Source organism: Astatotilapia calliptera, chromosome 14 (assembly GCF_964374335.1).
Source record: "Astatotilapia calliptera chromosome 14, fAstCal68.1, whole genome shotgun sequence".
In the NCBI taxonomy this organism is placed as follows: Eukaryota; Metazoa; Chordata; class Actinopteri; order Cichliformes; family Cichlidae; genus Astatotilapia; species Astatotilapia calliptera.
Genome location: NC_137435.1, coordinates 29,622,239 through 29,639,021, shown reverse-complemented (window position 1 = coordinate 29,639,021; position 16,783 = coordinate 29,622,239). Strand labels below are relative to the sequence as shown.

The window sequence follows — 16,783 nt, the reverse complement described above, 5'->3', positions numbered from 1 at the left end:
GAAATATTAAACTAAGAAAACTATAAATACTGCAGTTCTAGAGTTACAGATATACAATTAAGCTTTGCATATCAGTGCTGTATAACCCAGGGAATGTACTTTTTTTTTTTTTATAATTGAATAGTAATGGAAATCATGAACTGTTTTTCAGAGGTCATAGATCAAATGAGCAGTAGAGTTTTTCTCACAGAATGGTTCTTTCACATAGAAAGCAGTGTGTGCTGCAGGTTTAGCAAATGGCCCATCATTTGTATCTCCAGTGTCTGTTGAAGTGTACAGTATCTGTGTGTGTGCATGACCGTCGGTGCTCTCTGCTCACTCGGGTTCAGAGGTACAGGGAGGAGGCTCAGCAGGAGTAGAGGCAGCTGCTTCATCACAAACATGCCAGGTGCAGGCGGTAAAGGCCCTTTCTGTTTCCTCTCAACCCTCCTGCCAAAGCCATAGAACTCTGCCGAGGTGAACCAGACAACACAATATAGACATTTTTCCCTGTTCCTACATGGAAACACAAGATCAAACGGGCTTTTTTTTTTGGCATAAATATGTATATCATATCGGACTCAGTTTGTTCCTGTTATTGTTTTTGCACTGTACTTGTCATCCATTCCAGTGAAACGATGCAGAAGGTTGTAGGTTGTGCAATAGTGCCATCTAGAGGTGAAGTAACATCACACTGCCCGTGCTCTTGTCTCGTCACGGTGTTTGCGTGTTTCTCCCTCTCTGCACACTCAGCGTTATATTCACAATATGTGGAAAATATATTGATATTGAATGTTCAAATATGAGGATATGTATAATGTATAGGTTGACTTTGCTCTACCTACACTTCTGGCAGAGCAGCAGTTGCAATGCGAACACATAATTAAACGGTGTATTTATAGGAACAGATTTCTTGCCTATGGCAGACAAAGTGATTTTAAACGTGTAAAAGGTTTCATTCACAGATGATTTATTACTATCACACCCTGGAGACTTTATAAAGAGCACTGCTGCAAAAGCAGCCTAAACAAACTTGTACAGTAGGTCACGCTGGTTTAGTTTTTCATCAAAATGCTTTTTTTCTTTTACTATTATTTTTGAAAACGTTACAGCACTGGTGGACATTTCCTACCAAATAAGAACTAGACACTACTGTTATGTAGTGGTTAATTGGAAAACTGTTTTATCACGAATTTCTTATTTAGAAATAATTAAAATTTTATTTGATTTTTTTTTTTTTTTGGATGGATACTGTTATTGCAGTGATGCTGTAATTAAACTGTCTTCACCCCAGTAGAATAATTGCATGACTCCATCACTGAAGTGGAGGGTTTGTTTTGGAGGGGAAACGCACAGTGTCTCTTTAGTAGCATGGTGGTTGGATCCCACATTTGTTTCTTATGTAACATTGTAAATAGCTGCTAAGACAGCATATCTATTGGACAAGCACATATTATACATACTTTGCACGTGCAATATTTAAACATGTAGGCTAGAGAATGACTTTCAGTTGTATTATTTATTAGACGAATACTAATTATCACTGTAAATATGAAAATCTGTACAAAACATCAAAGCATTAAGAATACTTGCAATAAAAAGAAATTTTCTAAATGGTGCTGTTTGTCTTATTATGCAGTAGACTTGAGATCTCAGTAGTTATTAGTTCAAGATCAGGACACAGTGTTTAAGGGATTGTACATTTCAAAATATAATTTACTTTGAAGCGATCTGATCCTATGCCATGACATTTAAAACATTAACATAATGCTCACTTAAATTGAAAAAAAATCTCTCACTTTGTGATTTTTAAAAAAGCAAATAGAATGCATTTATCAAACACTTTTAGTTGATGTTTGTTATGGAGTAGTGGCAGAAATCTTTAGCCATTCCTCGTTGCCTCAGGAGCAATGATTTTATTGAACATGTGCAAACATAAATGGAAATATACGTAAAATAGAGTTTATAACAATATAACAAGCTTGAAAGTCAATATTTGGCATTGTAACTGTTATTCTTCAGTTCTAGTTTTCTTGTCATTTCCACAGGAACAGTTTTCCAGGCTTCTTGAAGGATATTCAGAGCACGTCTTGTTGTTCCGTTCTCGTGTCACAATGATCCCACACTGCTTCAGTAATATTGAGGTCTGGGCTCTGGGGAGGCCAAGCCATGACTGATGCTGTTCTATTGTATGTTTTTCTATCCAGGTATGCTTTTACTGTACTGACAGTATTTTGGGGATCATTGCTATCCTGAAAAATGATGCATTTGCCAATCACATGCTTTCCCAATGGCATTACATTGTGGATTAAAATCCATTGTTACTTTTCTATATTCAAGATTCCATCAATCAAGAGTTTCCCATCCTTAAGAATAGCTTCTTCTTCTTCTAACAATTTCTGACAAGGGTTCAGCAAACGGTAGATGAATCAGCTGAAGGGCTAGATGCACCTTTCAGGTCCTGTGTTGGGTCTTAACTCGATTTTCCCCTCTTATTTCTTAAGGACATGACTTTCAGATATTGTTAATTTGCTGTAGAGGGTGTGTGTGGTTGAAAGGCAAGGCCTGAAGAGGAAATGAGGGTTAGGTGAGAGGAATGGTGGAAACATTGGGGTAAAACTTGGATTCACTTATTATTAATTATTAAACACTTATTATTAATGGAGCAGTAACACTGAGAAAAAAATCATCAAACTTTTACTCCTACTGACAAAATTAATCAAAAGCATTTTTAATTATGAACATTAAAAGTACTATTGAATGGGAAAAATCACATCTATCTGGATTTCTTTGCTTGTTGATTTCCAAACTAATATAAGTATTTTTCTGTACCTTTGCACTGATTTAACTGCTTTAACTGAATTTATCCTGCCAATGCTTTTTTGCATGTGCCCTTTGCTGCTAGAAATCAGATCATCTTTTTCATATAAATCTATGTACAAAAAAATACATAGATAGCTTTTAAAGCTGGAATCGGTCTTTGACTTTGCCTTTATTCTTCATTGCTGTATTACCTTTCCTCCTTCTGACCTTACTCTTTATGGCCACTTTTAGCATAAATATAGCATCTGGTTTAGCAAACCTTATAAAGGGAAAATCGATCTGAGGAATGGGAACAAAGCAAAAGTCATCATGAACGTGTCAGTTGAGGCTGTTAATCAGTGGGATACTGCAGGTCACCCTGCTTAAAAGCTGTCCCAATCCCTCTTTACGTGAAGCCTTTGCTTTTATTATATACTTCATATAACATATCATATTTATTTCTAACCACCATGACACCACAAGAGGGAAGCATTAGGCACTGAGATGGTGAAACTGCAACTGATAAAAATGCAGTTCATACATATAATGCAGCAAGCTAATCGATCTGTTGAAATTCACAAACACTTCTGCAGAGTAGATACATTCATTTCATTTTGTAGAATAAAAATATAATTTCCTGCCTTGTTTAGTATCACTATAATAGAAGGACACCGGCGCTAACAGTAAAAGTAAAAGTAAAAGCTATTGATACCAATTATTTTTATACTATATCCTCACTTCACAGTGAGAACCAAAATCTGTTTCTTCTTTCTTTTGTACTAAACATGTTCTCACACTCTGGAGCCATTTTGGTGCAAAGTCAGCAAATTTTATAATTTATAAATTTTTCAATTTTATATTTTATATTCCCCTTGCCATAAGAGCTGGGTAACACCCAAATTTCTCATCTGTGCAGTATTAAAGGTTTATCCTATTCTATTCTAAAACTTTAAAACTGTTTTTATTCTAGTATATAACTTTTATGATCACTGAAATTAAAGTTAATATAGATATAGCTTAAAAATAATTGGACAAATAAGTGCCTGGAGATGTTACCAAAATGGCTCCAGAGTGTGAGAACATGTTTAGTACAAAAGAAAGAAGAAACAGATTTTGATTCTCACTGTGAAGTGAGGATATAGTATAAAAATAATTGGTATCAATAGCTTTTACTCAACAATGAACACATAAGGTGAAGTAAACGTAAATCACAGTCTGATAAAAACCCTTTAATAAAGCACATTCAGTACATGTTCTGAAGCTATTACTCTGGCTCTGTTTGGGGTCATTGTCACGCTACAGAATGAACTTAAGCGATCTGATTATTTTGCATGATAAAAGATCTAATTGTAGTTCTAGTCTCTAGTTTTGACATGCTCTCTGCAAAAAAACCCCCAAAACAACAAAAACTAAAACAGCGGGATGCTTCACCATGCTTCGCTGCCAACATCTGTGCCTAAAGAGTTGTGCACAGTATTGTGTGTTGTATCATCTGTTACCCTTGCTGCAGTGGGTTTTATGAAATTGTCACATTTTCATACAGTGTTGCTGTTCTGTCAAGTAATTACATCTGTATCTCTGCTGCTTTTTTCCCGAGGCAGAGCAGAGAGCAGGCTGGGGTGACAGCTGCAGTGACACTACCCTCCAATCACAGAAAACATACAGCGCCACATGGTGCATATTAGAGCAAAATCATATTTGACAACTGTGAGTTCTCTGCTCTGACATTAAACCATAACCTCTTTCATTAAGTGCTCACAGGGAGCTGCAGGACACTGCTGGTCAGAACAATGCAAACTATGATACAATAATGTCAATGAATTACATTCATTTTCTAGATTTTTTGTCATCCTTTAAAAATAGCTCCATTTTTTTACATGCTAAAATCTACAAATTATACAAATTTCCATCCCCATAAATACAACCTTATCTAAGTAACGCAGTGAGTTTATTTGATCAGTTTGTCCTTGTTAGCATTTACTGCTGGCTTACATTTAGCAGGACTTTAACCAACATATGGTAATCCTATTTCACGCCAGAGAACGATGAGCAGTCTCTTCGTTAAGAGTCTGATCAGCATTCAGTGTTATGTTAGCATGCAGGCTCTGTCCCTCAGAGCCGCCTCACTCCTCTCTCCCCCTCTCTGCTAGAAACAGGCCCTTGTGCTCCCAGCAGTCTCCTCCTGTTTTATTTACATCTTAAGCATTTAAGCTGATGCTTCATCCAGAGCAGTTTAGCGAGAGTAAGCAGTAGGAGGTCAGTGTCTGATTCAAGGACACTATTTACAGGACATATGGTTGCTTCAGGATTGAACCCATAACTTGTCATTTATAGAACAGTCCCTTTAATGTTCGGCCACCTGGCTGCTTTATTTGTGGCTGGGTAATATTGTGTAGAAGCGCTTTTATAAAAAATGTGATGAAAGTACTCTTAAGTCGAGTTGGTGTAAGTTACAGCAGATGCCATGCAGCTGGAAGCTGAGGGTGAAATCTCTTTTGAAGTAGTCTATTTTGGGGGATGATTTTGAGGACTAATCTCACAGCATGCCGAAAATATTTTGACCACAACCATGAAAATGGATGGAGCAGTTAAAAGGAGAGCAGGCCAGCATGGTAGCTCATCTTTGCTGTCTCTACCTTATTTATAGTCCAGAAAAGCAAAATAAAGCATGAGTTTAGCAGCAAAAAATTACAAACAAGCTTGAAAATAAAATTAAACTGAAAAAAATAAGCATACTAATTAAAGTATGACAAATTTAAAGACTGCAGATGTATCCTAAAACACAGTAACAAAGCACAACCCAGGAAACCAGTTGTTTATTGGAAGACAATCTTGGGAGCAAAAATCCAGCTGATCACACTTATGCAATTTAATATATGACATCATATACATCTCAGTACGTTAATAATTTCAGCCTTTAAGGCCTCCTGCATTTCCACTATTGGTACTTTTGTGCATTCCTGATTCAATCCTCCTCTCTCGTTCATGTTCCAACCCTTTGTCCAAAAAAGTGCTTCCTATGTTTGACTAGGTTTTCAGTAGTTATGGCACACAGCAGTTAACCAAATAAATTAACTTAGCGCAAAGAAACTTTGTACCCAACTGCTTACAGTACTTCATGCTACGAGATATATTGCATCTGATGCTACAGAATGCTTGGTGGAAAAATAGCAATAAAAGTCAGAATCCATAAAACATAGAAGTGAGATTTAGCCCAGAGTCCTTGTTGGGGTGATTTGAAAAAAAAAGTACACCAAGTAATATTTTTAGCATATTTTTCTTCAAATTATAAATATTTACAAGGATTTGAATTTTCTGAAAAACATAAGAATCACTTTTCAGGCATTTTTGCTAAACTGTGTAAAATTTTCTCCTGTCACGAGTAGCCATTCCTTAATTTCTAAGTACCATAGACCAGCGGTCCCCAACCCCCGAGCCATGCACTGGTACCGGTCCGTGAGTCGTTTGGTACCGGGCCGCGAGTGTTGAGGTTCAGGTGTGCAATTTATGGTTTACCGGGGGTTTTTTTCTTCGTTTTATCGTTCATATTTATTGTTTTTATCGTTACCTCAGTTCCCCTGTGTCTTTTCCCGTGTGTTATGAACACATTTTAGTTATTTAGGGCCGGTCCGTGGCACAAAATGAATGAAATATTGCAGAAAGACTGATGGAAGATGGAAACTTTTTTTCCCCTTCACATAAGAAAGAACACGCTTTTGGTCGATTAAATGTCTACTAAAACTTAAACACTGTAAAGAAGTGGCACACAGGAATTATGGCAACATCACATTGAAAGTTTGTAAAATTCATATAGAGAAATGGTCCTCATGCTAAACTTTCACCACGTTGAATGTCCATGTTTTTAAAAAAAAACTAACAAAAACAAAAAAACATCAATTGTTTCCAAACCACCTCATCACTCGTCTCCTTAAAGCCATCTATTTTTGAGTCTTATTTCAAAAGCTAAGGAGCCCCCGCATCATTGATTGTCCACTGGCCAAGGTAACGTCAGGTGACAGCTCTTGGAAATAGCCTTTGTAATTGGTCCCAATGAAACTGGCCAGGCGATCACTGCTTCATAGTGTTCTTGATGGTCCACCTCTGCCCCGAGCAGGGCTGCAGGACCAGCAGGTGGCCGGAGTAAACATTAGCCGGCACCACCTCCAGACAGCGTCCAGTAGCCCGATTTATGATCGATTCGTTCTGCAAGGCAGAAGGAGATACAATACTTTGGTTTTAACAGATTTCACAGATGGTCTGTGAACAATGCGTGATGGTGACAGAACAGTATGTAACCAGACCGGGCCTTATGTGAACTGTTGCAACCTCTTTCTTAAACAAATGGCACTAACTTTTTACCTTACATCTATATAAAATAAGTAAGGTCTCCCTATTTCCCTAAGACTTCTACGTCTGCAGGACTCTTCACTGCTTGTCCTGCTGTGTGACAAAGAATCGATGTGGCAGAAGGTCTGCAGCATCACTGTTCAAGCTCTCCTCTTCCCGTGCTACAGGCTGTAACTCTTTAGTTTTTAAAGGTTACCCAAACAGAACTAAAAGACCAACAGAAAATTGACTTACAAAAGGTTTTTCACATTAAAAGAAAAAGAGAATCAATGCCAAAGTAAAAGGTATATTGAGTCGCTTGTTACCCTTTAAGCAGTCTGGGTTTAGTTGTCTTAAGAGGACCCCTTATTTTCTAGCATAAATATAATTTTACAACAGTTATTGTTCATATTAATCATAGCCAAAGTCTCAATTTATGTGCAAATAATCCCCGTTAACCAGACTGCTTTGATTTCAGTAATAGCAGAGATGATATCCTAATATAGTCATCACAAACAGACAGATCTGTCCTACTGGTGTTAAAACCTTCTGTTTGTGAGGGTTTTAACACAAAGAAAGGTGGCTTCAACGGAGGTATTCGGAATATAAAGGCGGTTCTGTCAGATAAAGCATGAACTACGGGGCTGCAGCAATGCTGAGTATGAGAGAAATGAAGATTCATGCAAAGCTACTCTCATATTAGAGTCCAAGAGAAAAAAGAATGGACCCAGACATGAGCTCAATAGGTCCCTTTTAAAATCTGACATATAGATACTTTTCCTCTCAACTCTATGCCAGTAAATTTTAGTTTCTCTTATAAACACTCAGTTATATCATTGAAAAAGAGATTTCTTTACACTTCTGACCTGAGAGAAATGCCATGTCTTCTGTTTCACGTTGGTCACCTTTTCACAATTGAGGAGCTGAGGAAAGTTGCTCATCTGATCGTACACCACACAACGAGTGTCCTCACCAGTGCTGCCTAGGGGTCCCAGAAACAGCTGACCTTCTTTAGTGTAGCGTCCTAACTAAGAGGAAAACAGATACGTCACACATACAGTAAACGGAAAGTTACTGAACTGGCTGAGTGAATACTCTTCTCTTTATTAGCTAACGATGAAATAAGTATGTGATGATGTACAAGTTGAAGGTAACCTGGCAGGAATTTTCCTTGATTATGCAAGCTGTTGGGTTTTTTTTTTGCTGCTTTGAACAAGAGGATGGTGTTGTTCCCAATACTGCTGAGAGGCAAAACATGTCTTTGTTCTTCACTGAGTGCTAAACACAAAGATTTTCCTGTACATCACTGCTAATCACAGTGTTGTTTCAGCAGAGTTCTAACCCACATATAGCCCTAACATTTTATAAACACCAAATTCTGCAGTTTTCTCAACTTGACAGAAAGAAAAAGCAGAAGTGAGTCAGATTCTTCCCGCTCTGTTTTCTAACCTTTGTGTCTTTCACTTCAGCTTTTTCGTTCAGATTAATAGTAATTTCCACTTTAGCAGTGCAGATAAAACAGTTCCTTTGGTTGCATCTAGCTCTGAGGCTTTGAGTGTGCTGACGATAAAGACTGATTGGGAAATTGTTTATATCGCATTCTGTTCCTAACAAAGCATGAATAGTGGTTGCAATGCCTTGCAAAAGATATAAAGATAAAGCTTTCCATCAACCACCCAGTCAGCCCAGTTTGGGTCTTTTTGCAGAGTAACTGCATCCTGTTTGCAGTACATCATACAAAAGTTAGGTGATTTAACAGCGTTTGGACTCAAAATCTTAAAAAATCCCACTTGTGGTCCCTAGATGTCACTGCTTCTTCTTAAGAACAGAGTATTTATTAAAATGTTTTTCTAGTATCTTTGACCACTACAAGTTACATTCATCTTTTCACAGATATTCATATCGCACTTTATTTTATGCACTTATGTGCTTTATCTGTTTTGCATACACACCTACAGCCAGTCACCATTTAACCTAACGTGCATGTCATCGGACTGTGGGAGGAAGCCGGACTACCTGGAGAGAACCCACGCTAAGACACCATGGGGTCGCTTTTATCTCCGTGGAAGTGCAAGTGTGAAAAACTGGTGGTCTAATAAAAACTGAAGACTTTTTGTTCCATCAAAAGGATAACTTTAAAAAATGCAACTGAAGCATGTCTTGTGAAGAAAGTGTGATGCGGCTGTTCGATTTGTATTGTTGATTGTCATTTATGCTTAGAAATATTTACTTATATATGCTTAGAGTTTTGTAATTAATTGTAGATTGGTAGAGGTTTTGATCCTTGATAGTCTGCAAACTGTGTGTGTATTAGACAGCACTTTGGGAGCATGAGAGGTCATACCGTGTTTTATTGTTTTATGGTAGGATTAACGTAGTTGCGTCTGTTCTAGTCTAGTCTTTGTTTAGATGAACTGCAGGACTTCCTCACCGTGTTATCTAGGATGAACCATCTAGGGTGAGGGGGAGGCTACCCTCTTCCTGACCAAGGATGTTTGACCCTTTGATCAGCAGTCCACACACACACACACACACACACACACACACACACACACACACACACACACACACACACACACACACACACACGCACGCAGTAAGGATGGGCGGACATGTCTCAGCCTCCACCACTCTCAGCACTGAAGCCCCCCAGGGGTGTGTTCTGAGCCCCCTGCTGTACTCTTTGTACACATATGACTGTGTGGCCACTACCAGCTCCACCACCATCATCAAGTTTGCTGACGACACCGTCGTGGTGGGCCTGATCTCTGATAACAACGAGACGGCCTACCTGAAGGAGATTAGGAATCTGGAGAACTGGTGCCAGAGGAACAACCTCCTTCTAAACGTCAGTAAGACAAAGGAGCTGATAGTGGACTTCAGCACTAAGCAGGAGAGGAACTACCAGACCCCCGTCATCAACGAGTGCCCAGTGGAGAGAGTGGACAGCTTCAAATACCTCGGAGTTCACATCACGCAGGACCTGTCATGGTCCTGTCACATCAACACCGTGGTGAAAAAGGCCCGTCAGCGTCTCTACCACCTCAGACGCTTGAGAGACTTCCAACTGCCCTCCAAAGTGCTCAGGAACTTTTACTCGTGCACCATAGAGAGCATCCTGGCGGGAAACATCTTAACCTGGTTCGGGAACAGCACCATGCAGGACAGACGAGCTCTACAGAGGGTTGTGCGGTCAGCTGAGCGCACCATCCGCTCCGAGCTCCCTGACCTGCACTCAATCTACAGCAGGCGGTGCTGGACCAAGGCCAGGAAGATCGTGAAGGACCTCAGCCATCCCAACAACAGACTGTTCTCTCTGTTGAGGTCAGGAAAGCGATTCCGCTCCCTGAAGACCAACACAGAGAGACTGAGGAGGAGCTTCTTCCCGCAGGCGATACGGTCTCTCAATCACACCACCACACAGTACTGACCCACACATACAGTTCTTACACACACACTGGACTTTCTGGACTTTGTTTTTGCACAACACTGGTCACTATATTCTTCATTTCCGGTTAATACTTGTACAGCTGCTGTTATTGTGTATATATTTATTTATATTTAGATTTCTTCATACATTCTTATATAGTTCTATACTGTGTATTGGTGTATTTTGTTGTACAGTTATTTTATTTTCAACTTTAATTTATATATTTTATCTTATTCTTCCCAGTTAAATTTACCCTTCATTCTAATTTGTGTTGTACAGTTATTTCATTTTTAACCTTAATTTATATTTTATTCCTTCCTAGTTAAATTTACCCCTTTTTAATTTTTCATATTTATTTCCTACCTTATTCATAGCCTTTCCTTTTTTGTTTTCTTTAGGTCACGAGCAGTTGTCCAAGCATTTCACTACATATCGTACTGTGTATGACTGTGTATGTGACAAATAAAATTTGAATTTGAATTTATTACTCTTTGTGTGTATGTAGACGTCATATGTTAACGAACTTATGCATATTCATGTAACCTCAATAAAAGGACAGTGGTACGGGAGGACGGACGAGAGCAACTGGGGCCAAGCGAAGGAACGGCGATTGTCCGGTTCTCTCCCGTGCACGAGTAACATGAAGCTTGCCTACTTCGTGTCTTGCTTTGCAGTGTAATTATATTGCCTTTAACGTTCCAGCGGATGGGTTCAAGCTACAAACCTATCAGCGGCACTCATTTTTCCAGAATTGAATTGAAATTTTAGCTCCTTTAGCATTTTACCACTGAAGCCTTGACTTTCTGCCTAAAGCACCTGTTTACCACTGTGAGCTAAAAAGAGAGGCCCTTAGGGCTGAAGGGATGAAGAGCTGACACTGGCTGACTCAGGGCTTCAACACAAAAAGTGCAAGACACAATTTTATTCTGACAGCAGAACTCGCTCCTTGGAGGATTTCAGCTGAGCCTGTGATTGAGACACAGCTGCAAATCACATCACCGGAGAAGCTCACTGTATGTTTTCATGAGAAAGCAAAGCAACTGGAAAAAGATGGAGTATACTCTTTAGTATGGTGGTGAGGAAGAGTGTTGTACCTGAGGACCCCACCCATGGCATGGGTGCAGGGTGGCTGTGTGGTTCTCCTTCACACCCTGATCCATACACAGGTGGCTTGCTTTAGAATTGCGGACCTTAAATACACAAAAAAAAAGAGTCAGACTTAATTCATAAAATATGAATATTCCCCAAAATAATTACCGATTAAAAATGTATAAAGGCTAAAAACAAGGATGTGTCAGTGTGGATCAGACAAAGTTCTAAATCTCATTTATTTTCTATTAACAGCTGAGAAGATGTGGATGTACATGCTGTCTGAGTCCCTGCTTTCTTGTTATATTTTGGTCTGTGGAGGAGATACAAGTTTCTTAGGACTTTGTGTAAGTATCATTTATTTAATTTCAGTGGTTTAATTTGTACATCAGATCTTACATCTACAAACTTACTTTTTCCTGTGTCTTTGTCCTTCATGGCTCACCTCACCGTAGAACAGCGTATCGTTGTACCTCCTCATCTCTGGGTAAACGTTGTCTAGGTACCAGTGAAAGCTCTTACATTGCAGACTCTTCCTCAGTGCAACCCTCTGTGATATGTCTCCGTAATCAATACCGTGGTTCTGCAAGAGCAAAGGAAGTTATTATGCCTAAAGTCTCTACATAAATTGTGGAACCAAAAGAAAAACTGTTTGGCTCTGAACATGGACATCTGATAGTCACAAACAGACAAGCATGACTGACAGCATCCTCTCTAAGAGAGGTCTTGGTGCAGAAAAATGCCGTTCTCACCTCCATGGGGATGTTCCAGGCCAGGTAGACATTGGACTTGTACTCATCCATCCAGACCTCTGCCACACGCAGGGCATTAAGGCGTGTGTGGAAAGCTATGTTACTGTGGTAAGGTTTCTTCATTCGTGCAATATGAGCCACTCTGGAGCAAGGCAGCACCTCCATACTGCCTCCACACAGCCACACCTGTGGGTAGTAGGAGTATGAATTAAAGCTCACAATAATATACTGCTGGCTGCTGGGCAGCAGGAAATATAAATAGGCAGATGCACAGTCGCCGCGATGTCCTGATTTATAAAGTCAATTACAGCTAACAGCTGGAGCATAGAGCACCTGGAAGGACGTGTTTTCTTTGTGCTGGAACTAATGAAAGCTAAATCTGTACATTTAGAAGTCCTTCTCGGTTTTTCTTCTTGTTTTCTGTTATATAAAAAATATCTAATTGTTGCTTTTATTCATTTTTTTCTAGCCAACCTTAAGGGGCATCAAGAGGAGCTGAGGTTTTCGGCACTTCAGCACTGGGTTAACTTTTAAGCTCCAACTGTGAGTATACATACATAAATGCATGTTTTTTTACTTATATTGTTTGCTGTGACAACGTATCATCCAGAGCACTCTCCCAGTCAGCGAATACACCATGATGATTCCAGGCATGTCATTAAAGATCAACAAGAAGAGACGGTCAGAAGCACAAGTCATGCTTGAAGATGTGGCCAAAACATCTTCTACAGTTCACCATGCTATTTCCCAGCTTTGATGTAGGACAGCGGGCCAGAACAATAAGACATGAATGCTAGCATAGCCCCAAGAGCTACACAACAACAGAATAAAAAAAGAAGCATAAAAGCAAGCAGTTTACACAATCATAAAAGCATAAGACAACAAGTGAGTTTTGAGTTGGGACTTAAAGAGAGAGATGGAAGAGATATTTCTTAAATCAGGAGGTAGGGAATTCCAGAGTCGTGGAGCAGAGCAGCTGAAAGCCCTGCTCCCCATGGTGGCAAGACGGGGGGAAGGGACGGAGAGAGAAAGGGAAGAAGAAGATCTAAGACATCGAGATGGGGCAGTGATCTGAACCAGATCAGAGAGATATGGAGGAGAGAGATGATGAATAGCCTTAAATGTGTACAAGAGTATTTCTTCTTCCTGACCAAGATTCGTTCCTTTTGTTGCTTCTCATTAACAGAGGTCAAAGAAAGTATAATGATAAAGTGGAGAACTACTGGACATCATTCATTTTTGGTGCTAAAGGTTTAAGAATTAACTGCAGCAGAAGAGCTTCACCTGCTTGTGAAGTGGTTTAGAAAAGAAACCTCAGAGCATGAAGGTTGAATCAATTATCTCCTCATACAAACCACCCAGCAGCTGAGCTGAAAATGATATCAGAATGGCTAGAACAATGTTATGGTGCATCTAGAGCTACTGAAACAGCTCTTAATGCAAAACTTTAAAAAAGAGCTTTTTGACCTAGCAGACTTGCTATTGAAGAAATAGGAAGCTGAACAAGATAACTTCCTCCCAGGATCCTCTCTGGAAACAGCCAGTGGTACTCATCCCTTTTTCCAAAAGCTTCTACACAACCTCAGGAAAAATGGACATGCCCAAATAAGGGCATCATGTAGCTACAATCTCTAAGTTGATCAGTGGTGGAATCCAATGACCTAGCTGTAATCCTTACTTCATTCACAATGATAGCCATCAAAATCAGCAGGTCAAGACTGAGGTATCCTCTGCAGGTTTGGAGAACAAATGTGCAAAGCCAGCAACTGACCAATTAGGAACTATCCCAGCCACAGAAAAACACAGCCCTTAAACAAACACAGAGGCTTCAGAGGAAAACCCCTTGAAGAACAGATGAGAACAGGACATGGTGCTGTGAATTCATTCATGCAGGACTGTGAGTGAGATCAAACCACTGGACCCTGAATTGACCTCTCACTGTTAGGTAGAATTGTTGTGCACATCCACAAGCTTCAAAAGGAGATTAACTGCTCTCATAATGAATAATTTACCCAGAAAGTGGATCTCGGCAGGGTACTCACAGAAGAACTGAGCATCAAAATGGAAAAGAAAGAAGATTTAAGACACGTTAGGCATGGTTGTTGTTGACAGAAGGACTGGTCTGAGTATTTTGGAAACTCCTGATCTACTAGGATATTTCTGTATTACCATCTCTAGGGTTATCCCAAGGGATGGTCCAAAAAAGAGGAAATATCCAATGAGAGACAGTTCTCTGGGTGAAAATATCTTGTTGATACCAGACCCGACCAGAGACTGCTTTGAGCTGACAAGAAGGCAACAGTAAAACAGATAACTTCTTCTTAAAAACCACTTTTGCATTACTTTGAACCGTGAACCTTGAAGAATTTGGGCTAGAGCAGCAGAGGACCATATCAGGTGCTACTCTTGTGAGCTAACAGGAAAGTCTCCACAGTCAGGGGATCTCAATCAGATAGATCACGAGATTCCCATCGTGAATGCACAGCTGACAAATCTGCATCAACTGCATGAGGCCATCATGCCACGATCAATCTTTGAGGAATGTTTCCAGTACTTTGTTGAATCTATGCCATGAAGAATTAAAACAGCTCTGAAGGCAAAAGAGTGTCCAACCTAATACTGACAAGGTGTATCTAATAAAGTATCTGCTGAGTGTGTCCAACCCACGAGCCTTCTGCTGTGAACATAATGAAGACATGGATATCCAAGCTATCTGAACCCACGTCAAAGTGATGTGAGCGTAACAGAAACTTCAAACTGACAGGTCGCCAAACAATTGCACAGATGCAACCTATTTCACTCCTGACAAACATTCCTACTGGATAAAAAGTAGGTCCGTCAGTCTTTCTTCACACTGGGAACAATATGAAACATGTTCCATCCACAGATAAGGAGCACTACAAACAGAAAATGGGCACATAGGTTTTAAAGATAACCTATGTGTTTCTGTTACCCAAGGACACGGGTGCTAACCAACAGAGGGTATGCCAAAAAAAAACATTTTACTGCTCTCTGCCACACTCTAAGATAAATAAGCAGTACTATGATTTCATGTAAAAGATGTTGGACAACAACCATGCAAAATTGCCCCATAGAGGTGCTGATATCTACCGCTTAACATTCATTATCCCAAGAATCCTGTTAAAACCCAAACAGTCATTGATTCAAGTGCTTGTTATGAAAGAGTTTCTCTGAATGAGGGCCTTCTCCCTGGACACATCCAAACAATCCTCTTGTAAGGGTTGTAGTGAAATGTAGAAATGTTGTTGTCGCAGGGCAACTCTGGATATGTGTCCCACTGCTTTGTAGTAAAAGAGGAACAGAAAGAAATGTGGTTCTTGAGATGTGACATTGTGGGCTAGATTCATGTCTTTGCTAATACTTCATCTCCAGCAGTTGTAATATATTTATAGGTGCGTTGAAGCTGAATTTTAGCTGTTTTATTGCATCTGTACACGTTTACTTATCTAGACTTAATTTTGGGGGGAATCTTGATATTTTTGATGACAAGATATAAGAACTTTCCATTTCAGATTCAAGTTATGACCAAGTCAACTCAAAGACAAGGCAACCGTTTTTGTCTTTCTAAAAATATTTGATTGTTTAGCTTGCTGGATAAAAGCCAACACACTCGGGTTGTGAAAATGTTTGACGTTATTTTTTCAGGAAAAATCTAATAACCTTGCAGAAAAACAAAAGACTCTCCAATCTCTCAAAATGTACAGAAACAAACTCCAACCTTCCTGCTCTGCTCTACGTGACCTATTTATCTCCATTGCCCTGCTGTGAGCTGCTCACACAGGACTGGTCCTCCAGGACTCTTAATGGGGCCTCATCAGTGGTGCCACGCTACGGTGGCCACTGCTCCACTTAAAACCTACAGGGGTAAAGAGGGAGCAGGAACAAGAGGAAACTGGGTGACACACAAACCCTGATGCCTAGTTCGATGTTCTCCCCTCCGTAGACGTCCATGCCTGAGTCGAGTAGACCGAGTTCTCCAAAGTAGTCCCGATTGGCCACAAAGGAGCATCCAATCATGGCAGGCGTCCTGCAGCCAGGAAAACACACTATCATGTGACACTGAGCGTTTGCAAACACCAGAATGTGTTTTTTTGTGGCTTTATCTGATGTTTATTTTGGAGTACTTTTCTACAACCCAAATCTCCACTATGCAAAGTTTCACACTTTATATTTCAGCCTATTATGTGGAGGGTAAATCTAAACATTTTTGTGCATACTCATGCAATTTATTCTTATTTTTAATTAAAGAATGGAAGGAAATCCAATTTAACACAAATATATGGGTGATAATCAGATAATTAAAATCCTATTTTCACCACTCTCTAATTTAGGCTGTAATTTTTTTATTGCTTTAATGAAGTCTGGTTTCCCATCAGGAGCTTTT

General features: G+C 39.6%; 1 pseudogene across 1 annotated transcript in view; it reads right to left on the bottom strand.

Moving 5' to 3' along the window:
- Window positions 1-5,581: 5,581 nt before the first annotated feature.
- Window positions 5,582-16,783, bottom strand: part of LOC145419933 (polypeptide N-acetylgalactosaminyltransferase 17-like) — a 29,906-nt pseudogene continuing 18,704 nt past the window's right edge. The window contains exons 5-10 of the transcript XR_013901191.1: window positions 16,309-16,426; window positions 12,379-12,564; window positions 12,072-12,209; window positions 11,632-11,727; window positions 7,974-8,135; window positions 5,582-6,984 (exon numbers count right to left, since the gene is read on the bottom strand). The product of XR_013901191.1 is annotated as a polypeptide N-acetylgalactosaminyltransferase 17-like (transcript). The remainder of the gene's footprint in view (window positions 6,985-7,973; window positions 8,136-11,631; window positions 11,728-12,071; window positions 12,210-12,378; window positions 12,565-16,308; window positions 16,427-16,783) is intronic.